The sequence below is a fragment of the Phyllostomus discolor genome, chromosome 3 (genome assembly GCF_004126475.2).
Source record: "Phyllostomus discolor isolate MPI-MPIP mPhyDis1 chromosome 3, mPhyDis1.pri.v3, whole genome shotgun sequence".
Taxonomy (NCBI): Eukaryota; Metazoa; Chordata; class Mammalia; order Chiroptera; family Phyllostomidae; genus Phyllostomus; species Phyllostomus discolor.
This window is the reverse complement of record NC_040905.2, coordinates 200421687-200447151: the sequence shown is the minus strand read 5'-3', so window position 1 is coordinate 200447151 and position 25465 is coordinate 200421687. Positions and strand designations below refer to the sequence as shown.

At 45.5% G+C, this 25465-nt stretch overlaps 1 protein-coding gene and 1 non-coding gene across 4 annotated transcripts in view; one reads left to right on the top strand and one right to left on the bottom strand.

Moving 5' to 3' along the window:
• Positions 1 to 25465, top strand: part of ASTN2 (astrotactin 2) — an 821613-nt gene that overhangs the window by 414612 nt on the left and 381536 nt on the right. The gene's annotated exons all lie outside the window — the stretch shown is intronic.
• LOC114514502 lies at positions 1550 to 1685 on the bottom strand. The gene has a single exon (XR_003686069.1). It is a non-coding gene; the product is annotated as a small nucleolar RNA SNORA21 (small nucleolar RNA).

Below are 25465 nucleotides of genomic sequence, written 5' to 3'. Positions count from 1 at the left end.
ATGCAAGTGTTTCATCTGCTCGGCCAGCGTTCTCTCTGTTTGTCTGTTCATGTTGAGGGGCTGAACGTCCTGCTCTGTTCTGGTAGTGCAGATCCAGTGGTCCCAACCTGGGTGCCCAACTCTGCTGTCACTTGGCGTGACATAGAGGCTCTTGTAATGGAGAGGCAGTTGACATCCACATAAAGCCTGTCATCTGCTAGTAGTGTAGTGTCCATGTTAACTTCTTAGTTTGGATAAGTGTGCTGTGGTACATGGTGGTTAATTTTATGTCTCAGCTTGACTGGGATGCAGAGTGTCCAGGTATTTATTTGGTCAAGCATTATTCCGGGGGTTTCTGTGAGAGTGTTTTTAGATGAGAGTAACATGTGAATCTATAGACTGAGTAAAGTACTGTATTTTGCCATGCACAATGCACTCCTCCTCGGTCCAATGCGCACCCATATATTTTGGCCCAAACTTTCAGGAAAAAAAAATCTTTTGTTTTAATTTTTAAATTCAATTATGTCTTTGTTTATATTTAGATACTTGTATTTTGTATTATAAAGGAATTTTAGCACTTCTTTTTGAACATTTGGTACAAGAAAGTTTATGTAACAAATAATTACAAAACACAAGAACAGATACAAGGCATTTCAGGTACTACCCATGTATAGTGTGCATCCTTATTTGTCCCTCAAAAGTTAGGGCAAAAAGTACGCATTGTATGTGGTAAAATACAGTAGATCACTTTCCCTAGTGTGGGTGGGCGTCCTCCAATCTGTGGAAGGACAGAACAGAACAAAAGGCTGGCCCACCTGCGTGAGAGGGAATTCCCCTGTCTGATGGTATTCACCCTGAGACACCGGCTCTACCTGCAGCTGCCCGCCAGCCTTGGGACCCAAAAGCAGGTTTCAGCCTTGCAGCCTCCATAATGACATGAGCCAGCCCTCCGTCATCAGTCCCTTCCCATCTATCGCCTACCGCTTCTGTTTCTCTGGAGAACCCTGACAAATACAAATCATTAGGTAGGTTGTTAACATTTGGGGCAGTTGGGTGAATGGTATAGAAACTCTCTGTGTCTTTGCACCTCTTCTCTAAACCTAAAATTATTCCAGTGTAAAGAGCTTCAAAGGAAATAAAAAATCAGGCCAGAGTTGGCAGTATCTCAGAGTAACATCATTTCCCAAACAAAGGGACATTAAAGAATACAATGGTCAACGATGGTGCTAAGCAGTGTGCTCTCAGCATGACTTTCTATCCCAGACTAATGGCCTCAGTTTTCTCTGTGTTACCAATGTCTAGCTGAATCCTTGGGAAGCCTACCTGGTGCGTTTCTTATTTCTTCCCTCCGCCCGGGCCCCTTGGAGCTGTTGCTGTCCTGAGCACAGGTGTGGGGTATTGCTCCTCCCTCTCCAGCACTGGGCACAGGGCCCATGCAGAGCAGGCTCCCACTAAGGATTTTATCACAGTAGTCAATTTGAAAAAAATATATATGAAAGAATGACATGAATTATCTCGTTTTTGTCTGTATGTCTAAAATACAATTAGCTATTTTTTTAAATGTGTGTTTTTTTTGAACACCACGGATTGAAGCGAAACAACACGACACGCTGCCACTTCCCCCAAAAGTGGTGTTTTTGCTTTGCCCTTCCTTGATGGCTCAGTGAGTCGTCAGTGCAAGGCCTAAGGTGTGCTTTTCAGAGGGTTTCTTCTTTTTTTGAGAATTAAATGTGTGATGAACCCTTTGATCAATAGGATGATGGCAGAAGAAACTAGGCAATCCCATTCTTAAAGGGCTGACAGCCCTGCCGAGAGCCTGGGTGTTGGAAAATAGTAACAGTAGAACATAGCTATTATAACAAAAGTAATTATTTGTACTGAATATTTTACTATGTGTTGGCTACTACACAGGATTCTCTATATATTATCCTTAAATAATCTCCTGTCATCCTTAAACAAGGCGTTGATGTTGGCACTGGCATTGTCTTTGTCGTGCCAGATGGGACAGTGGAGACTCTGGGAGGTTAACTTACCCGCCCAACGGTGCATTTCTAATGAAGTGGCAGAACTGGGATTTGAACTCATGACTGGCCTGCCAGCCAACCTGAACTTTTTACTACAGTCCTATATGATCTTTCTGAGTTAGAGTTACTTTTTCACACATTTTTTTTTTTTCAATAGAATTGTTACCCTAAGAGAAAGGGTCCTCATCATATTTCTCTTTGTTCCTTCGTATCACAGCTAGGTACACAGAAAAGAAAGTAAATGCTTGTTGAATGGAGGAAGTAAAGGTTTGAGAACAATAAGGGCTGAAGGAATCCCTTCCTGGGAATAGTCTTTTTTTAATGGCAAGAGCCGTATCTCAGAGAGATGATCAATCCTCTGCAGGAATTATCCCCCTGTGTACTTAAAAGTAATGAATTGCTATCAGTCTGAAGAAAACAATATTGTGATAAGATATTAAGCCCCAGATAATGAGCTATGGTTTGGGCCGACGGGCCATCCTCAAATGGGGCCAATCGCCAGCCATGGTCTCCGGGGTCCTTTCCCATTTCAGTTGAAAGGGGAACGGCGGATAAAGGCCTGAAAGCAAACTTAATGTAAGCACTGACTGGGGCCAGGGAGGGTTGCGGAGGGCCTCTGGAGTCTGTAAAACTGCCATCCTCAGCTTTAGGGCAAAGCAAAACGTGAGAAATAAATGTCTGTGTCTCCTGTGGACAAAAGGAATAGCATGTCTGGGGTGGGAGGGGCCTGGTTTTGGAGGGTATACTTGGAAAGAGACAAGGAAAAGGCCCCACCATCGTGAAACCTGCGTTGTATTCCTACTTGCATTAATACAGGACCCGGGAATTTGTTACCTCGTAGCCTCCTGGGGTCTCAGTTTTTCTACCTGTAAATTAAGGATTGTAATAGTGTCCTTGTCTGCACCATAAACAGAGCTTTGTGAGACTGAACCAAGGTAATAGGCATAAAAATGACAGCAAATGTACAAAGTGCTATTCAACTGTATTAACAGCACAGTGCAGTGTGAATTAGGTAGCATAATAGAAAGGAGTACAGGTACTAAGGAATACCAGTACATATTTCTGTTTCTCTGTTGCATGATTGAACAAAGGGAAGCTGCCTTCTTAAATCTCCCGGAACTTCAGTTTCCTCATCTGTAAAAATGGGATCAATGCCTATCTTGTAAGAGAAAATTGCAAATGGTATGTGAAAAGTACTTGGCACAGGGCATGATCTCAAAGTGCTGGTACATATTTTATGAGTTTCTTTTTGGTGTATCTGCATCTCCCATTAGACTGTGACCTTTCTGAGGCCAAAAATATATATTTATCTTTGCAGCTGAGTCTAGGGCATTGTCTGGCAAGGCAGCATAAAAAAATAAGTATTTATAAAATGAATTTAGTACCAGGATCAACTAGGAATTAGAGAAAAACAATTATTAATTTAAAAAAATTTTTCAATTCCGACCCTGGCCACAGTGGCTCAGTTGGCTGGGTGTCATCCCACAAACTGAAAGGCTGCAGTTTTGATTCCTTGTCAGGGCACATGCCTAGGCTGTGGGTTTGATCCCTGGTCCGGGCACACAGGAAAGACAACCATTCAGTGTTTCTCTCTCACATCGATGTTTCTCCCTTCTCTTTCTCCCTGCCTTTCCTCTCTCTCTCTCAAAAAAAAAAAAAAATCCACTCCAGGGGGTAGGGAGGATATGGGATGGAGGGAATGAGGAAAAGGGACTCGTGGATATGAACAACAATGTGGTGATTGCAGGGGTGGGGTCGGGTATAAAGGCACTAAATGGTAGTGGAAAAAAAAAAACAATACAACCATGATTAAAAAAGAAAAGAATAAAACATAACAATTTCAATTCCATTTGCACCTTCATCTTGTCCTAAAATTTAACTACGTTTCTCTGTATTCACCCTCCACAAAGTAAGGTAATTGTTAATCACTGGAAATGCTCATTTATTTATTTATTTATTCAACTAATAAATGTCCGTGGAGGACCCACCTACTGGGTATCAGACTCTGAACTAGGTGATGGGGGTAACAGATGGTGCCAGTAGATAAGGGATTAGGGGACAGACAGATTTGAAACAGCCCAGGATGGCATCTCCTCTCAGAGAGGAGCCCCAGCTGAGATTGGAAGGAGAGTAGGAGGCAGAAGGCAGAGGGGAAATAATGGGTACCACACTGGGGTGCCTTTGGGAAATGCAAGTTGTTCTAGACTAACGGTTGTTCTGGGAGTGAAGGTTGATGGCAGGGAGTAAGGCAGGATGGAAAGGAAGCGAAGAGAGAGAGGCCAACCACGAAGAGCACAGTAGATTATGTCCAGGGATCCTGCCTTTTTTCCTGAGAGCAACTGGACACCATGAAGGGATTGGTAAGGAGGAGAAAGAATTACTGGATTTTCCTTCTAGAACCATTATTCTGGCTCAGTGTGGAAGATGGATACAGAAGGAAAGCAAGGTCACTGTGTTAGAGTTGGCTGAGCCCAACCTTTTTCTGAGAGCAGATAATAGGCATATATTCATACAATTAAACCAAATTAGAAATCTGACACATATAAATCGAAACAATGATGGGTCATTCACACCTTCTCTTTTATTCAAGGTCCCTAGAGTCTTATGAATGAGTTCTCACATCCAACGATTTGTCCAGCCCCTAAGGAGATAGGCAGGGCTAAAGCACCCACCTCCACTGACCATTCTTCTTTTCCACAGACGTGAACAAGGTGCCAGGCCCTGGGCAGAGCTGTGCGAAATGATAGCAAGGTGGAGAGGTGCACGCGTCCATGTGTTATCCTTCAAAGTAGACAGTGGGGAAAGATTGATACCACAGTGTTCCAGGACTATCAGAAAGTCCAACCTTTACCAGTTGAAAAGTCCTGGAAGAGAGAAATGTCTTTTGGGGCATGTCCATTTTGTGCCTGGTCATGTACTGGGTGCATCCCCATTCAACAGCCTAGTAAGATGCCTGAGAGCATGGGCTTAGGGGCTAGAGAGACCTAAATCCAGTGTCAGCACTGGCACTGACTGAGTGACCTTGGGCCCGTCATTTAACCCAGCCCATAGTTGTTGTGAGAATGACAGGAGGCCATGCGCGTAAAGTGGTGATACTAGGTACCTGATCAGCACACAGTAAGTGTGTTTGTGACGGTGGTTGTCATTGTGCTGGTTGTAGCGGTGGTAATCCTAGGTGGCCCATAGCTTGGTGATTAAGAGAGCACCAACCCCGAAGCCAGAATATATCGGGATAAAGTCCCAGGTCTGCCGTTCATCAGCCATGTGAACTTGGGCCACCTGTTCAACATCTCTCACTCAGTATCTCATCTGTAAAGTAGAGATGATAGTCATACTCATCACAAAGGATTGATAAGAAGATTAAATTTAATGAATTACGCTTGTAAAGTAGGGAAGACGGTTCCTGGAACCGGGTAAGTATAAATCAGCCTTAAGCAAATATAAAGCTAAGAAATGCTTAAAACAAAGGGGTAGAGCACGCATAACCCCAATAAAAGAAGAACCGCTTCTTATCTTGCAGAGAAGAAAACAGAAACAGAGAAATAACATAAGTTGTCCCTGTCACACATCCAGTAGAGGGTGGAAATGGAATCTGAATCCAGATGGCAAGACTAGTGCTTGTGACTGGAAGCCTTATGCATTTTCTGGCTCATCTCAAAGTCCAACTGTGACCCGAGAAGGAGCATGCTTCCGCAGTAATGAGAACCTTGAAAAGCTCACATTTAGTGAGTGTCTATTTGCTAGGCTTACACACTGCCTTGTGTAATTCTCACACAACCCTATGAGCTGGCAGTATTATTCTCCTGTTAAAGGTGAAGACAATGAGACTCAGAGAAGTTACGTTACTTGCCTAAGATCATACAGCTGTTGTAAAACTAGCAGGCACAGGACTCAAATTCAGGCAATGAAACTATGAAGTCTGTGCTTTTGTGTACTGGGCTTTCTCACCCCTCGTCCCCAAATGTGTTAAATGGTGAGATTACCATCACGGAAGTAAGTTCAGTGTCTTGTTGTATTTAAGATGTGAGACCTGGAAGTGTGTGTTGAACCAGCCAGGCGTGAAGGTTGCTAAGGGAATTACCATTGATTAGCACCATTTGTAATTACTCTTAACAACAACGTAGAGAGAGGGGTGAGTATTATTCCCCAAATCTCATTACAGACGAGAAAACTAAAAGCTCAGAGAATTTTAAGTAACTTCCCCAAGTTTGCACAAAGGAGCTGGGTTGTGCATGCAGAACAGCCTGAGTCTAGAAAACTCAATCTATCTCTCCAGCAGCCACTGTATTCAGGGTGCATATAAATGTCAACAGAAAATAATGGAACAGCCATCATTTGTCTGCACCATGCCTCAGCCTGCGGACTTCAATGAATTCAAAAGCCTTTTTTTTTTAATAAGGCCATCACTTAGGTGTTTACCAGCCTGACTGACTTCATTATGCTCTGAGGCTTACTGGGGCATTTCCTTCCCCATAACGTTATCTTCATGCACTCTCAGGCCTGTTAATTGCAAAGCATTTTTTGGTGAATTAGCTGCAGCTGGCATGGCTCCTCATGGGTACTCCAGGGTCCTTTAGGGGACTTGGAAGAAAACTTGCAGAATATGGGCACCTCTAAGGCTACTGAAAAACAGAAACCGGGTTTTTTTTTTGATTCAAAGCTTGAAGGTATCTCTTTGGAGCCATAGCTCTGTATTGCCAGAGGCAGGGCTGACATCCAGCAGATATGGCACAGCACACTGTGGTGGCTCTTAAACTATTAAAGTGCATCTGGACCATTTCTTCCCCTGAGTGCTCCTGACTACCCCAAACCCTCTGCAGGGACTCCCCAGAAGTCCTCTTGATCCAGAAAACAATTGACATAAAAGAAGACCCCACCACATTCAGATCAATTGACGGGTGGTGCAGTTCAGGGTCTCACACGCCCATTGTTCAGTTCTTGACTGTTCTCTCTGCCTGAAGACGTTGTTTAGCAAGAGGACAGAACTGCTCAGAACAGTCAGACCAGGACCATTCACATTATCCTCTCAGCAATATTTTTGGTCTTCTGTCCCATCTTGCACAGATTCATGTGGATTCTAGCATAATTGGGATGTTCTACCTATTGTGTTTAAACGGTGGTGGTATTTCAGTCGATGCTGAATTTTTTTTTTTTCTTCTTCTTTTTTTTTCTTACTAAAATTCAGGAAATGATCTCGGCCAATAAGTAATCGCTTTGAAAATGTGGCCATCTCCTATTTGTTAGGTTCTCTTTCATCTGGTTCCCCTCCTGCCTTGTGAATTGAATGCTGTGGTTTAATTGCTTAAGTGCTCTTGCTTCTAATCCAAACTTGTCTCGGCCTGCCTGTCTCAAAACCATGAAAAACCGAATGGCGCGACGGCTCTGCGGGAAGGGACTACCTCCTGCCCACATTTGTCTGGCTTCTCTCTTGTCTGTCTGCCTGGAGCGGGCCAGAGGGGTGGCAAGGAAGCACACACAGAGCCACGCCATGGTCCCAGAGGGCCAGTCTTACCCAGTCCTGCCGCAGCACGGATGGGAGGAACGGGGAGCAGGTAATGAGAAGAAACTAGGAGGGAAACAGAGTAAATTGAGGCCATTTGTTTTCAAGGAGCTGGAATTAGCTCCTGTCTCTCTGAATGCCTGTAAAAAAAATCCCTGCCCCCTTTACTACCACAGGTGGGATTCAGTTAGTCTTCAGTGACAGAAAGCCAACATAAAACTTGCTTCTACGTGAGGTGGAGGTGTGTATCTCTTGGGTACAGTGCAGAGGTAAGGGTCCAGCCTGGAAGGTTGCCCTTTGCTTCAGGAGTACTGAGAGCTGCAAACTCTGGCCAGCTTCTTACGCCTCCATCCATAAGGTGTGGCTCCCGGCAGTGCGCTCCAAGCTGGGACTGCAGCCACTGCAGCCAGGCTACAGGCAGTAGGATGGAGGCAGAGTGCAAAACCAGCTGTCTCCCCAGGAGGAACCCGGAGCTGCTAAAATGTATCTGCACATATATCCTGTTAGCCACAAAGTAATCTCCTGGCCAACCGCAGCTTCTAGGAAGGTTGGGAATGTGATTTTATTCAGCCATTGGGGTCCACTCCCGGTCTTTTTGTTGTGATGTGGTATCACATACCAGGCTGTGTGTCTGTCTCCACCATTAGACTGAACTCTAAGAGGGTGATGACTGTATCTAATTCATTGTTGTACACACACCACCTGGCACTGGGTTTCACCTAGAAGCGGTGCTCAGTGGGAATCTTTAGAAAGCACCTGCACCCAGTTTTGTCATTCCACAGCTTAAATCACACGACAGTGTCCCATTGACCTTGGCGTCAAATCCCAGCTATTGTCACGGCCTCTGAAATGCTATCCCTCTCTACTCACGTGCACTACACCCCCACCCTTCATTCTCATGACTCAGGCAGATGGTGTTATTTCTGTTTCCACAACTCCCCATGCTGTTTCTTCTCCGGCCCTTTATTCTTTAAATTCAATTTATCGGGTGACATCATTTATTAAAATATATAGGTTTCATGTGTACAATTCTATAATACGTCATCTGTATATTGCACTGTGTATTTGCTACCTCAAGTACTCCCCCCACACCCCGCCCCTCTCCATGTAATCACCGTACTGTTGTCTGTATCTATGAGTTGTGTTGTTTGTTTGTCCACTGACCATCCCTTCACCCTTTCCCCTTTTCACCTTTTGTGTGTGCAGTTACCTCTGCCTGGAATGCTCCCCTGACCCACCATTCGTTTCTCATTTCTCTTCACTGAGATCTCGCTCAAACCTACCTCTTGCTAGTAGCTCCCTAACGTTGCCCAACCCCACATACGCCTGCCTCACCATCACTCTCCAGTCTCTTTACGCCATAGGAGATGTGGCCTCATATCCTTTATCGTTATCTGAAATCGGTGTTTGTGTGGGTGCAGGGAGGTAGGTAGGTATTGATTTACTTGTTGGCTCTTTGCCTTCCAAGTTGGAATACAAATAAGCCCCTAGTGGGCAGAGATCTTGCCTGTCTGTCACTCAACCGTGTCCTAGATATCTGAAAGCAGTGTTTAGGAAGCTGTTCAGTAAGCATATGCGAAATCAGTTGTAAGTTAGCCAGTGGTCAGATTATATCTCCAAAAGTTAAATTCCATTCCTTTTCTTCTTTTTGTTAATTACAATTCTGCCCTCAAATTTGCAAGTAAAACCTAGAAATCAGCCTTAAAATCTATGCACGTTTACAGACGTCTTGCCTGCTGCCTCGCTCGCAGGATAGGAATCTTGCCTTCGTCCCACCTCCCACGAGACGGGAGGCAAGTCTTCACTTTAGGAATCAGCTCCATAAGTGTCGCCAGCACGGGTAGCCTTGCCACGCCAAAACTACCCATCCCCATGTCTAGGCCATGACAAAATCATCAGAGGGATAGGCAGATGAGCCCAGGAGTACAGATTAAACACCAGTTGAGAGCCCTGGCTGGCATAGCTCAGTGGATTGAGCACAGGCTGCAAACCAAAGTGTCACAGGTTCGATTCCCAGTCGGGGTACATGCCTGGGTTGCAGGCCATGACCCCCAGCAACCGCACATTGATGTCTCTCTCTCTCTCCTCTCTCTCTCTCTCTATCTCCTCCCTTCCCTCTCTAAAATAAATAAATAAAATCTCAAAAAAAAAGTTAAACACCAGTTGGAATACTACGGCTTAGAGAAGAGAGACTCAGGGAGGTGGAAACCAGGAGTGTTGAGCAGATACCTTTCCTGGTATGTCTGCAGGCTGATGCCTTGTTTCAGAGATGATGAAACAAAAGCTTACAGGAGAGGCAGGGAGCCTCAGTGGTGTCTTTGTGGAGCAGAGTAAACCAGGAGAGACTGTAGGAGATGAGGTCAAAGAGGCCACAGCAGGAGAGGGTGAGAGAGAGTACAGACCCAGGAATAACCAGATTACGTCAGTAACCCAGTGAGCAATGGACTAGGGAAGGAGAAGTGGGGATGGAAAGGAAAGTGAATTCCCAAAGCATTGTTGAAAGAGATTCAGAGCCTTAGGAAGCATCTAATGGAGAGAGGAGGGGTGGGCTATTGCGAAACAGAAGTAAAGGTCAAGGATGATGCTCTGACAATGTCTGTCCTGGGAGTTTGCACAGACACCTTAAGTCTTTATCATGCATACAAAGTGCTCAGTAATATTTACAGAATCAAATCCAATTTTTCTCATCTCTGCCCTTCTACTACTGACGGAGCTTTTGCTCTGTCCCAGACTAACTCTAGGGTTCCCTGACACCCAACCTGGGATGACATCCCCTCGTTTTCACCTCCAGTCCTACTGAATAAAACCTGACATCTCTCAGGACCTGCACATGACGGGTGCTGACATGAGGACTAAATCCCACGGCAACAGCCAGCCGGCACTGGCGCCTGAGGCTGGCCCAAAGTGGCAGTCTTCAGATGTGCAGCTTCTCCAGACTGCTTGGCGGCCACTTCCTCGTAGCTGGCAGCTTCCAAAGACACGGTCTTGTTAGTACGCTCTCCGGAGCCAGGCCAGGAGTGGTACATGTGGAACACTGACCAAGTGGACCATCCCAGGGGCACCCACCTGAGTCCATGAAGCCAGTCGGGCTGCCCTCACCTCTCTGTCGCTGTCCACCCCTTTCTGCACTCATCACAAGTCCCCATTAGCTTCAGCAGCAGGAAATCAGCAGCCTCCCAAGTACAACCAGCAAACTGGACACCCTGGACCTCCAGCGAGCATTCTTCCCAACACATCCCAATTGCTCCATTAATATTCGGGGACTGACAGCTCAGATTGACTGCCTCATTAGCACGCGTCATGTGGAACTCTGACAATAATTAACACTCAACAGTCTCATTTGCTGGCCTATCAGAGACGTATTCAATCAAAAATGTAATTTGCCCGATGCCTCCATTTAGCTTAGGAAGACTATTCCTTCAAAGTTTTAAATAGTCTAATTAAGAGGGAAGAATAGAAAGGGAAAATTATTAACAGTATAGGTTTAATGTGAAATTGCTGGAGCGAATTAATAATGCAATAACCATTTTTAGCAGCTGTCTATTAGTTTGTGGGCCAGAGTAATTCATTAGTCAGCGAAGGGCTGTTCAGATGAGGCGGTGGGGAACAAGTGCCATTTTGTCTCCCCAGAGCGCTGTGAACTTCGTTTCCCTGGATTTGGGGGTGATCCCTAACACTCCAAAAAAAGAATCTCTGCCTTGCTGACCTCCTGAGAGGACGATGGATAACGTGTGGAAACCCACAGCACCTAGCAGGTGGATGGCTGCCCCAGCTGTCTGCACAACTGCAGGGCCAGGCTCATGGCGGATGCTGGTTTCTTCTGCACCTTCCCGATGCCTCTCTGTACCTCTCCACCAGTCTTCCATCTCTCTGAGTTATCCTAGTAGTCAGCTCTTTTAATACAGTTTTCTTTGTTCCTGTCTTGCTCATCTCTCTAGTCCCTCGTAAACTCGCATCCACTTTGCCCCCGAGCAGTGCCTAGCCTTCGGCCTCGCCCAGGGGAGACCCAAGTAACTGCTTCAGCTGGAAGTAGGTGTGAGATTAGAGGAGGGATAGTTGTGACCATGAAGATCCGTGAGTGAATGCAAGTTCAGGGGTGTGTGACGGCTCATGAGAATTCAACTCTATCTAGGCGCTTTTTCCTTGCATGTCACCTGAAGAAGCCAATTGGTGTTTTCATAGGAAGATATCAAATGGTTAAATGCTGGAGTCAGTCATAGCTGAGTTTGCACTTCAGCTATTTCCTCTTTGTCTTGTAAATCCTTCTCTGAGGCTCAGCTTTCTCATCTGTAAAACAGGTAGGATTAGACCTACTTGTTGGGCTGTTGTGTGGATCCAGCAAGGTCTTGCACATAACACACTGCCATATAGTGGCTACTCAGTAAGTGGTAGCTGTTATTTAAGTTCTTCCAAGTGTCATTTGGAAGAGAGAGGCAGTGGGAGACTTGGGACAGTGATGGGGAGGGAAGATGAGATGGGTGTAGAATGTTATGGGAAATGCTGAACTATAGCACGTTGAAAGCAAGAAGATACGGTGGGGTTGTTGCCCCAGCATGAAAGGGTATGTGGAAGGAATTGTGGCCAAAGCTAAATCAGTGTGGTTTCCGGGGAAGGAATCACACCACAGGGGGCTGTTGGCACTGACAGCCTGTTATATGTATTGTCAGTCACTCACTTGTTTATTCCAAGGACACTTCCTAAGTGTCTGCCACTGGCACGATGCTGGGCTGCCAGGGAGACAACAACACTTCAGAAAAGACCCCTACCCTGAGACGCTGTGTTCAGAGAGGGAGACAGCACTTGGGTAGACAGTGAGCTGGACCCCAGTGGAGGACAGGCACTGTTCCTTGGCAGCCAGTAGGTATCAAAGGGATAGGTTGGTAGAGGTTTCTGTCATAACTATCTACTGACTGTGGCCAAGACCATTCTAATAGATGGAGCCAGTCCATCCAAAGCAGTGTGCTCTAGAGCAACTCACACGCGTGATGTCAGGTAACTGAGTGACCAGAGCTGGCGGACGAAGGAACCTGAACACCAGCGAAGCGGGAAAACAAAACCACCCACTTCCCTTAGTAACGTGAATCTAAAAATAATAAGCTCCATGAATGTAAGGCTTAACACTGCATTGCTGTATGACCACGTGACAAAACTGCATGCTCAGGGCTCTACATGAATTATGTCTTTGAACCATAGGCATCCATCTTTCGGGAGATAAGAAGCTGTGTATCTTCACGGAGGTTCTGATGAGGGAAGTGGTGGAGATTTGGCCCAACGAAAGCAGAGGTGCTGATGGATGGGGACAGAAACGCCCTGCCCCCTTGCGCCTCTCCGCTAAATGCTCCAGTTTTCTGAACTATCCACAAATAATGAAAGCGAGTCTCTGTAGTACTCATGTCCAGCCTGCTCAAAGGCAGACTGCTCAGGCTGTCCTCTTTGCTGCATGCCACTAAGTTATTGCCCCACACTTGTAAACACAAATTCACTCTTCTTAGACTCCTGCTCACGCTGTTCTCTCGTTCCTTCTCACTCTCTTACAAATTGGTTTTGCTTTTATTTCTAAATAATGGTCTCATGACTGTCTCCCTCTTCTATAGTAAGTGCCTGTAACTAACTGAATAGCTCTGAATTGTTCTCTGATAAAGAGCTGCACCTAGGTTCATATGATTAGGAGAAGCTGACAAGCAGTTCCTGCAATACCAATGGAAAATGATAGCAATGCCAAGTACCTACCTACACTTGTTTTATGAAGGCAGAGCTGGTGACATCGGACCTGATGACACCAAGGCAGGAACAAAAAGAAGGGGGAAGCATAGGTCTTGATAGAACAGATAAAGTCACCAAAGTCATAGGAAGTACCAAAAAGAAATCTCTGATTTGGAAGGAGGATGGGTGGTGGATGGTAACAGATCAGTCACCTGTGTAAATTATTGGAATCATATATATTTAAGATTTAAAAAAAGATTTTAAGAGCTCTGATGAGAGAGAAATTCATTTACAGCAAGGGGTCCTAGGAACCTCACTGCTGGTTCCTGAACTGTCTGTGTTTTTTAAAGATTTTATTTATTTTAGAGAGAGGGAAAGGGAGGGAGAAGAGAGGGGGAGAAGCACCAATGCATGGTTGCCTCTTGCACCCCTAGCTGGGGACCTGGCCAGCCACCCAGGCATGTGCCCTGACTGGGTATCGAACCTATGACCCTTTAGTTTGCAGGCCAGCACTCAATCCACTGAGCCCCACCAGCCAGGGCAACAGTGTGGTATTTGAACTAGGCCTTGGTGATTGGACAAGGAATGGCATTTCAAACCAGGGGACAAAGGAGTGTAGGCCACTTTGGATGGAGCATGACAAAGAATGAAGGAAGTAGTTTTGGAAGAAGGAATGGGAGTTCATCATTAAGGACCTTATTTCCAGGGTAGAGTATTTCACCTTGACTCTACAGACAATGAGGGGACACTGGACACTTTGGAATGTGTGGGGGGGTTCGCTTGTGTAGGGAGGGAGATAAGAGAGTGGTGCAGGGAAGGAGAGGCCACGCATGATCCAAGCTGGGTACCAGGAAGCTTGGTCTTCCTTAATCATTCATTAGGCTACAATATGTACCAGAAAGGGTGCGGGGAGTAGTCGTGCCAGGCTTGGGTCTGAGAAACCCAAAGTAGTGCTCAGAGACTCTCGATATTCCAAATGAGGAGGCAGTTCCTGGAGCCCACCCCCAGCTCCTTGCAGGTGTATCTGTGAATCAGGGGCACCCATGTGAGCCTGGTGTGTTTGTACGCACACGTGTGCACCCACATTTCCTTCCAGGCAAAGGCGAAGCAGCCTGACGCCTGCGTTGCTCTGAGACTACAAGGCCATAGACGATGAGATGTGGCAGGAAGAAGCACATCTCTGCTTCATTAAAAAGCTACTTGAAAGACAACTACCCACGATAGGTGGCATTTCTCTCACTGGGAGATTCCTCACCCTTCCCCACAAGGTTCTTAAGAAGCAGCTGTTAATGTAAAACACTTAACAGAATGCCTAGTACCTCCTAGACACAGAATATATCATCACTGTGAAAATGAATAAACAGAAACCTCATTTAAATGAAGTCCGAAGGCTGGGAGAGAGAGAACTCTCACACATCACGCAACGCACAACCACTGTACCCTAACAGGAGGAGGCATACCTCACACCTCCCACAGTAAGGGATGCTACTTAACTGCCTCAGCAGGAGAAGGCTCCTCCTGGCCCAGTAACAGCTTAGCCAATGGGAGACTGCCACAACTCGGCCAATGAAAAGTCTCTATACTTTGAACTTTCAGCTTCCTCCCAAGGACTCTGTTTACAGCAGCCCCTTGAAAGTCCATAAAAGAGCGTTCCAGGCCTTTGTTTCTATGCACCTGCAGGTGGTTTGCGGTCAGACTGTAATTCTTTGTTCCAAGGGAAGCCATTTTTTCTGGAGCACTGTCTGGCTATCTGATTTTTTTTAAGGCCAGGGTCCCCGTTACCGTGATGATGATGAGGGTGGTGGTGCTGGTTGGGGTGGCAGTGACGTTGTGTGGCTAGAGCCCTGAGCAGAGTGGTTAAACAGAAATGCCAGATATTTTGGGAACTGAGATCGAGAAAATGATTCCTAATTGTTTAAAATGTTTTCACTTGTATGTGGAATATTTTATTTTATTTTATTTTTATGCTGTTTCTATTATAGTTGTCCCAATTCCCCACCCCACCGTTGCTATCCCCACCCCACCCCACTCCCCTCCCATAGTCAGTTCCCACCCTGCTGACCATGACTCCTTGTTTTTTTTTTTAACATGAAGAAGCAAATCGGGTGCATTTGCTCAGCATTGAACTGAGGGTCAAGAGACTTGGGTTTTAATCATCCACTGTCTTTTTTCTATCTGTAAAGTGAGAAGTTAGATTTTTAAGGATTTTCTCAGCTACGGCCTGTTAAGCACCTTGGTCGACTTGTCCCGGGTCACACACAAGTCAGAGGTAAATCTTCAAGGCCTTTCATCTCAGTCCTCCAGGTTTGGGGGCAGGCAGGTCTTGGCACCACAGGCAAGTGCACACCCCTAGTGAGACCTGTTCAAGGACAGAGCACACCCCTCTATGACATGGCGAGCTCCCTGGCCCTGAGCAGAGCCTGCAGGCCACTCTGCCCGGGTGACCCAGTAAATCCCTCACGAGGGTCAGAAGTTGGGTTAAGTCTCCTCTGCAAAGTTCTTCCCAAGTCTGAGATTTAAAGAGTCTAATTTTAATTCTTGGTGCCTATCCTCTGGCTCCTTTTGGGATGACCCCATCCCCAGTGCAGACCAGCCCTACATTTGATGCCCTGAAGCCATCGCCAGCCCCAGGGGCTCAAGCTGGTGGACAGCTCTGCCACACCTGATCCATGAACACTAGGTAAGAATCACAAAACAGGGGCTGTTTCCCCCAGCGTCTTCCTGCTCACTCACTTTTTCTCAAAAAAAAAAAAATAAAAATGCAGAATGTCACCACCTTTCCATAGGCAGAATCTGATTTTGCGAAGAAAATTCCCCACGAAGACAAAAGGACAAGAGAAGTCACGGACCATCAGTGGAGGCAAATACCTCATTGCAGAAACAGGATCAGCCCAGACCTGGGGGCAAAGAACAAAATGCAAAGCCTTTCCTCCAAAGACTAAAATGGCTGGTCGAGGTGGCAACCTCCAGACATGAAATGCAATTAGAGGGATCTATAGCCCAGGAGAGACTCGACTGCTGACCTCCATCCAGCTGGGTGAGCCCGCCCGAGTCCGTGTGTGTCTTCATCCACAAACTGGACTTTGATTAGAATCTTGGTGTTGTAGTCTTGAAGAGGATACACTTGAGATTTAGGCAGGCTGTGTTCGAGTCTGAACTTTAATGTCCTCATCAATGAAGTGGCATTGCCGACCCCCACCGCTTAGAGTTTATTTTCAAGTAAGCAAGGGTCACCCACATCTCTGGAAGATGATGAATACTCACTGAACATAGATCCCTCTCTGCACCCCCTCTGCCAGTGTAAGGTCTCTTCCTATCTGCCTGTCTCATGACTCTATTACATCACCAATTTTTAAGAAGCATTTTCAAGCCCTGGCTGGTGTAGCTCAGTGGATTGAGCATGGGCTGCGAGCCAAAGCATCACAGGTTCGATTCCCAGTCAGGGTTCATGCCTGGGTTGCAGGCTACAGCCCCCAGCAACTGCACATTCATATCTCTCTCTCTGTCTCTCTGTCTCTCTGTCTCTCTCTGTCTCTCTCTCTCTCCCTCTTTCTCCCTCCCTTCCCTCTCTAAATAAATAAATAAAATAAAATCTTTAAAAAAAGAAACATTTTCAGAATCAAAAGGCAGAAATCTTTCATTCACCAAACTTACACCCCACCCCAAAAGTATTCATTGTTTAGCAATTTGATATACACACTTCCAGAACTGTTGACTTGCAGTTACATAGGTAACTTTTAACCCAAGTGGGGCTACACTGTGTATTTTTTCTGGAACTTTCTCTTCTACTTCACACAAAAGTTTCAAGATGCCTCTACATCAGTTCACACAAATCTACATTTTCTTTCATGGCTGAGTGACATTCCATAGTACAGGTGTATCATGGTCCACTTAACCACTGTCCAAAATGGGTCTTTAAGTTAGTGTATCTGTTTTGCTATTAGAAATAGTGCTTTAATATATGAATATTAAAATAATATCTGCTTTGTGCATGTATTTCGGGCCAATGTTTGAGTTCCTTCAAGTGGAATTATATGGTCAAAAGAAAGTTACTTTACATTTTGATGGGCACTCTCAAATCCCCGAAACTATGATCCCAACCAAGGGTTAAACTAGTCATTGTTGAACATACATTGATTCAAAACCCACTATGAGTCAAGCATGCTGACCATACACAAAGTGAATCAGACACAGGCCTTCATGGAGAAGCTTCAAGTTTGTTATGGATACATGATTCATAAACAATAACAATTCCAAGTATAATAAATTCAGGCACAGCTCAGGGTTGATAAGGGGCCTCTGGGGAAGGTGGCTTTGGACTTCTTGGTAAAGGACAAGAGGGCTGTAGGTTAAGTTGTTCCTAGGGGAGTCCCACCTTCCAAAGAATGATCAAGAAAGATTCTCAGAAGGAGGTGGTCCACTGTAAAAGACAAAGGAGACCTAAACAGGGAAATATAGAAGGGCTGGCATTGTCCATGGGCATGGGGTCTGAAATAAGGCAGGCTCTGAGGTCTGATAGACTCCAACTCTGGATCTGCTTCTTACTATCTGCAGGACCCTGGGCAAGTAACTCAACCTTCAGGAACTCCAGTTTATTCATCTGTAACATGGAGGTAGTAAACCTCATCACCTCAGAGAGTCAACATCCATCATACCTCCACATACCTAAATGAGCACACACAAGGTACCTTAGTGTTTGTTGTCCTAGAAAACGGGGTAGAACAATGAACACATCACAAAAACTCCTCCTGCCCACGTGGAGCGCATAGCACATTCTAGCCAAAGGTGAAACAAGGCAGGCACCAGATGGTCAAGAGCTGAACACAGTGCTTAGAACACAGTAAAGCATGTTCTGAGGCAAGGAGGCATCATGAACGTGAGGAGGGCTTAAAGGGGCAAGTAGCATGTTGACCCAGGACCTTTTAAGAGAACCTGAAAGTTGTTTGTTCCCATTCTTCCCTTTCTTTTTATCCTTTAGGTGGCCTCCTTCGTGTTCTCCCCTTTAAATTTATTCCCTGCTAATGTTGCCTCTTACAGGAGCTAAAGAACAACCCTTTGGCTTTTATGCCATTAAAATTATTTAGAGCTTCTGTGTAGAACACAGCCAGCTGGCTGGGTTTCTTTGAGCTTGACAGATTGACTGGGGGGAGAGGGGATGGGGCTGCCTCTCAGATCGAGCCGTGTGCTCAGGAAAAAGGTCCCGCTTCATCCACCAAAACTGGCACTGTCCCGGAGAGGAGGAGACTGTTTGAGCTCAAAGACTTTACAGAGAGCTTCGGATCCAGCCCCCACTTCTGTTGTACAGCACTGGGAGGAATAGGAGGTCATATTGGAAACTAGACTGGCCGATTTTAACAACTGAATTGCAAGGAGCAAGGAGGGGTGTTCATGCAACCCACACTCTGAATGGCACCATACACTAATTCCCAACGTATCAAAATGGCTTTTCAAAAATTGACACAATAAACTGCAAGGATTGTTCTGTGGTCAGCAGGACAGGAGGGGCCTTGTGGCTTTTAGGAAGCGAGTATGAGACCTCCTGACCTTCACAGAGATGCACCTTTATTCACAGGTCAGCACATCTCGGAGGATAAGAGACAGTGGGAAAAGGGTATGGAATTTGTAAGACCTTGAAAGCATTCACACGGTGAATTCCAGGGGAGCAGAGATATTACCTATCAGCCACATGACAGGAAGTTCCGTTGATCATGGAGGCTCTGTTCTCACCTCTTCAGCCTTTGGGGGACCAGAGCCCCGAGACGGGACAGGGCTTACCAAGGTCACATAACTAATTAGAAACAAAATTAATTCCAACATTCAGGACTTTTAAACAGTCCTCCTGTCTCCAGCCCCCATCCCTACCACATCAGACGTGTCCTGTTCTTTAATCCCAACCCGACTGAAGAGGTAATCTAGGCACTGATCACAGCGAGAATAACTGCTATGGGTTTAGCCTTTGCTTAGCGCCAGGCTCTATGCCAAGCCCTCGATGGACAATATCTCAAAACACCCCGTGTGGGAGGCACAACTCTTAGCCCCATGTCAGAGCTGAGAAAACCAAGAGTCAGAGAAATTAACCAACTTGCAGGGGGAGGAAATGACATAGTAAATAAACAGCAGCAATTTTTGAACGTGTAGTTTTTATTTATTTTCCCATTTATAAAAGAAATCCCCAGTCATAAAAAAATGGAAAATAGAGAAATTTTAAAAACCTATTTTTAAGGCCCCATGCAAACATAAATATTGGTTGATACATTCTGTAGTGTTGCTTTTTTTAAAAATTTGACTATATATGGTGGTTTTATTTTTAAAAGACTGTAATTATATGTCCACACAATTTTGCACCTGGCTTCTTTTTATAACTCGAGCATGTTCGTGTTTTTATGCCATCTCTGAAAACATCATTTCTAATGGCTGTATAACATTCCCTGCAATGGATATGCCAGGGAGACACTAGGAAGAGACGTTATGGAACCTGGAAAAACACTTAGAGGGAGATGGAAGAAGCTGGAAGATTGACGTTTGGAGGCAGAATGTAAATAAGAAAAAAGCAGCCCTGGCTGGCATAGCTCTGTGGATTGAACACAGGCTGCGAACCAAAGCATTGCCGGTTCGATTCCTAGTCAGGGCACATGCCTGGGTTGCAGGCCAGTGGGGGCCACATGAGAGGCAACCACACTTTGATGTTTCTCTCTCTCTCTTTCTCCCTCCCTTCCCTTCTTTAAAAAAAAATAAATAAAATCTTTAAAAAAATAAAAATAAAAAAATAAAATGAAGCCAAGTTTAAAATAAGTCTTGGTGTGTGGTAGGGTAAGTCTTTAAAAAAAGAAAAAGAAAAAAGCAAGGGAGACGGAGAGAAGCCCATGGGATTTGGCTGTTACTTGACTCACAGAGTATTTCAGGCAGGTTCTGTAGGGGGGCATCAGCCTGCGGGGAAGAGCTGGAGGAGAGACTTTTCAGGAGACTCAAGGATTGCTCGAATTTCTAGCCTGGATCATTGCAGAAACCTCCTGACCCATTGGCTAGCCTCTAGCCTAGTGGCATGTGACAAGAGTTTCCGCTGAGTGCGAGGGCTGCCCCTCTCCACCTACCTACCACTCCCAGTCAGCACCTGCAGGAAACCGACCTGCTCTACAGGCCGATGAGTGGGTGTCCTCTCCCTCCACCCCTGCAGCTCTGGGTACCTTGCCTGTCCAAGCAGGTGTGGGCAGGCACCATTCTACTGTGTTCACACTGGAGTGTCGGCACCCAGCGCAGCACTAGGCACACAGTTAGTGCTCAGGTAATTCTACTGAATTAACGGGTTAACTGATTAACTGGTTAATTAACATGGACTCCCTCACTCTTTCGTTCCTTTGCAGTGCTTTCTCCTTTCATCTTTGCGGGTGCTGATCGCTCATTAATGTGCACAAGAATCATCTGGGAACCATGCTAAAATGCAAATTCTGATTCAAAGGGTTAGGAACGCAGCCTGAGATTCTGCATTTCTCACAAGCTGCAAGGAGAAAGCTATGCCTCTTCAAAGCACAAGTTAGGAAAGTTGATTGTTGCCAGACCCAGGCATTTTAGCATCTGTACGTTGGTGTGTTCATTCATCATTCATTCATTTAGTAAATACAGACTGAACACCTACTATGTTCTGAGCACTGCCCTTAGAACTAAGAACTCAGTCATGATCCAAGTAGATGCGATCCCTGCTGTCTCAGAGCTTATGGTCTAGGTGGAGAGACTGTCATTAATCCAACAACTCACCAATTAATCAATATTTGCTAACTGAGCTATGTGTCAGAGAAGCAGTGCAATGCTATAAGGAAGTTAATTGGTATTGGCAGGGGGTGCCAGACAGCTTCTCTGAGGAAGTTGCAATTGATCTGAGAGCTAAAAGATGTACAGGGTTAAATAGGGCCAAGGGGCAGGGGAAAAGCATTTCAGGCAGAGTGAACAGCATATGCAAAGACTCTGTGGGTGGCAAGAACATGTTAAGTTCATTGCGATCTCTGAAATCTGTAGGAGCTCATAAGAATCCTTGTTACTTCAGAAGAAGAGAGGAAGGGAGGAAGGAAGGAAGGAAGGAAGGAAGGAAGGAAGGAAGGAAGGAAGGGAGGGAAGAAGGGAGGAAGGGAAGGAGTATTCCTAGAGAAATTAGCACCTTTGTTGCCTAAATGGCTAAAACAATTGCATTTCCTAAAATACTGAGAAAACTTGAATCAGTGAGAAAGGTAAGGTTGGAGATGTGTCTCTCTGAAGAGACACATCTACTTTGTCCACATAATAAGGACATGTGGTATAGCCAAAAAGGGTACAGGTTTTTTATATTTAGGAAGGCCAAAGACCTGTATTCAAATCTTGCTCCTGTCACTAACCACTATCTTGAGCAAGATATTTAAACCTGTCTGACCTTAGGTCCATTATCTGTAAAATGGATATAATTATACAGTACCTAGCTCAGAGGGCTGTGATTGGATATTTTTGAGGTAACTTATATAAAGCAGCCACTCAGTCCGTTTCTCCTCCTCTCTCCTGGCCTCCTAGCATTAGATGCCCCAAAGTGATGTCCAAAGGGCCTCGCCAGCACTTTCTATTGATGGTGAGCCATCCATAGTGGGGGGAGGTACCAGTATGAAACCCCAACGTGTAGAAATAAGGTGATGCTCCAAGGAGTAAATGGTGAAAAATCAACTTCTAAAGATTGAGTTGTGCCCTAGTCTGCTGGTCAAAAGGTCTTTGTCAAGGAGAAGGCTGGTCACAGCCAGGGGAACTGCATGGTGCTTCAGCTGGTCTAAAGCTGTTGCTACAGACATGTGGAGATATCGGTCCAGGTATTCACCTTGTAACAAGGGCATTGATGTGTCTGCAGGGTGAATACTCCCCCGGGCAGGAGAAAGGCAGCCTGGAAGTCTGGCCAAAATGGGCATCCTTGAGAGAAAACGTTTGCAAAGGACACCCCATACTTTGGAGGAAGGGGTTGTGGAGCTGCCCCGAATCCTGGGCTCCACCTGTGTGGATCTGAACACAAATATCCCAAGGCAGCTTTCAGAGTTTTGCTACCAGACTGATCTGATGCCAAAGCCCAGACATGTCATATGCTGGCTTTAGGGCTGTAGGCTGGTGACTTCTTCTCAAAGAACCGTAGGTGACGGATCTATAAAATGGGGGTCCCAATATCTACCTTGAAGGGCAGTGGCGATAATTAAATTAGCCAGGAGGTGTGAACGCCTCCACAGTACTCTCTGCCTTAGGCGGTGCTGTGGCAATAGGGCTAGAGAAGAAAGGGCAGCCGCCAATGAAGGTGGCCTTGACCCTGTCACTCAGCGCTCGCTGACATGCACATCCTCCTGCCTCTGTGAGCCTCAGATGTGAAGGGTGTGAGCACCTGTCCACGATGGGCTTCTCACGATGATGATGAAGATCCAAACATATTAGTAAAGCCCTTCAAGGTGCCTGGAATGTGTTGGCCCTCACTAAAGGGTAACTATATTATTTTACTAATCTCCTTCTTGTTGTTATTTGTTAAACAATAGGGACTGGCACAAGCTTAGTTTAAACGTGAGGTTAAACGTGAGGCCCCTGCAGGGCCAGAAAGAAACAAGACTCAGAAATTAGATGTGTCCTTCTGAAGTTCAGAGCTGTTGTCCTGCAAGCTACTGAAGATTCACTTGGGTCATCTATTCTATTCCCATTTTATAGATAAAGAACTGAGACCCTGGAAACATAAGTGCCTTCCCCATGTTCGAGTAGCTAGTTGGTAACAGACTGAACTGAACCTGACTTGCTGTCCAGTGCTTTTTGTACCACATCATAGCAACTCTCATTCAACAGCTTTCGAGTCATTCAAGAATCTCATCACCAGCCCTGGCTGCCATAGCTCAGTGGATTGAGTGAGGGCTGTGAACCAAAGTGTCGCAGGTTCGATTCCCAGTCAGGTACATGCATGGGTTGCAGGCCATGACCCCCAGCAACCACACATTGATGTCTCTCTCTCTCTCTCTATCTCTCTCCCTTCCCTCTCTAAAAATAAATAAATAAAATCTTTTAAAAAAACACCAAAAAATTCATCTTAAAAAAAAGAATCTCATAACCAAGGCCCCAATTATTTCATTCATTTACTCCACTCTTCGCATAACAAGAACTGTGCCCCAACTAGGCTGCTCTACTTGCTATTAATTGAAAGTGCCCCATGTTTTTTAGCCCCCACACCCTTGCCCATGCTGTTCTTTCTGTATAGAATCCCCACCGCTCCCTTTGCCTAACAAATATTTCCAATAACCTGTTCCTTTTCTTTGCTTCGGGGCTCTGGAGCTAGAGATGCACCACAGAGGTATGCTATGAGAGAATGTGAATCTTCACATCTTCCCAAAGCATGAGCCCCTCACCCCCCGTAATTTCCATGAGAAATGGATATAAAGCAACTCGGCCCGCGTGGCTCCACTCACCTTCTCGCACACGCCCGAGAGTTACGAGCAGTATAGATTATTTTAATGATAGTATTACTTCCAACTGCGTCTCTCCCATCTGTTCTTCTCCAATTATGAATGCAGAAACCCAGCATGTGTCTCCATTCTGGCAGTAGAGAATAAAATATAAGTGCTATAAAAGAGAGTGTATTTTTTGAACAATACAGTTGGCACCTGTGAAGCTTGCCTTGTGTTTCTCACTCCCCTGAATCTTTCAGAGGGAACCTCCTTCAAGTAAATGCCGCGGCATGCCCCAGGGGTCCTTCCCCTTTCCCCAAACACAGGGCTACCATGACAGGACAAAGCCAATGGAGTTCTGTCCAAGAAAGAGACTGGGGTTCTCATGGAAATGGCCCAAACCAAGGTGAGAAAAATACAGAGTCAATGGGAAGTCTGTTTGCCACATCAAATGACGAGGTAGGGGTTGAGGTTGGGGGAGGTTGGATCAAGCAGGTTCCAAGTATTTTGGCAGAATTTAAAGAAGTAGAAGCCTGGCAGTTGAAGTAACCTGAAAGTGTCCACATTCTTGTTTTTGTACTTGAGGGAAAAATGGCTCAGAAAGGCTAGGTTACCTGTATGAGCTCACACAGCAAGGAAGTAGCAGACCAAAGTTCAAATGCAACTCTGATAAGGACATGGATGTTCTTAACTGCTGTGCAGACTCTAAGACAGTGACCCCGACTCCCAAGCCCCAGCCACAGGTGAACTGACGTTGGGTTTGCACACCTGTACCTACAGAGCTAAACTCAAGCTGGCCTCGCTCACCCCTGCCACAGGCAATAGTCAGGATTAGACACAGAAAGGAAAAGAAAGGGCAGCCAAGTTCTGGATTTCAGAAAACAAATCATTCCTCAGGCACAATACACTTTGGGGAGGGGGGGATGGAGAAATCCCTTAATGTTTTATTAGAGGAATTCAACAACTACAAATATTAATAGCAAGGCTATGAATTATTTAAACCCTCAACTACCTAAACCAGCCTATAAATTAAACATGAAAAGATTTTTTTCCGAAAGAAAGGCCAGGTTTTCTCTTGCTTATTTCTTTGCTCTTAAGAAGAAAGCAAGCTGACCTTGGGTTTATTGAGTACCTACTGGGTGCCAAGTGCTCTGGGTTTCTCTGTTTGGAGAAAGCCTAGGAGAAGGCGAGATTATCAGTTGCTTTTGACAGATGCAGGAAACCGAAAATTTGAGCTGGAAAGAGATTTCTCCACAGGGGGAAGAGATTTCTCATAGGGGAACTGAGGTTGAACCGTCGTTTGCCTGGATTCAAAACCATCTCTTTCCACTGCACCAGGCTGCCTCTCGGCAGAAGGACCCGCACAGGGGTGAAGCAGAGGCCGTAGATGCGTCACACAGAGCAGAGGATAATCCCCTACAGACCCCAGTGCCCTGCTCACAGCAGCTGAGGCCCTGGAGCTAGGATGCCAGGAACTAGTCACGCTGTTATTGTTGTTGCTGTTAGGTTTCTAGGTGAGCTTTCATTTTTAACTAATTTTAGATTTGCAAAAAAAAATTACAAAAACAATACAGAAAGTTCCCATTAGTCGCTTACCTTTTTTCCTCCACTGTTAAGGTTTTACCTTTCCACAAAACATTGGTCAGAACTAAGAAACCATTCCTGGTGCATTACTACTAACGAAGCTCCAGACTTTATTTACATTGCACTCATTTTCCCAGTAATATCCTCTTTCTGTTCCAGAATCCAGCCCAGGACATGGTATTGCACTTAGTTATCATGTCTCTTCTGGTTGTAGATGGTTTCTCAGTCTTATTTTTTTGTTTTGACCTTGACAATAGCAAGGA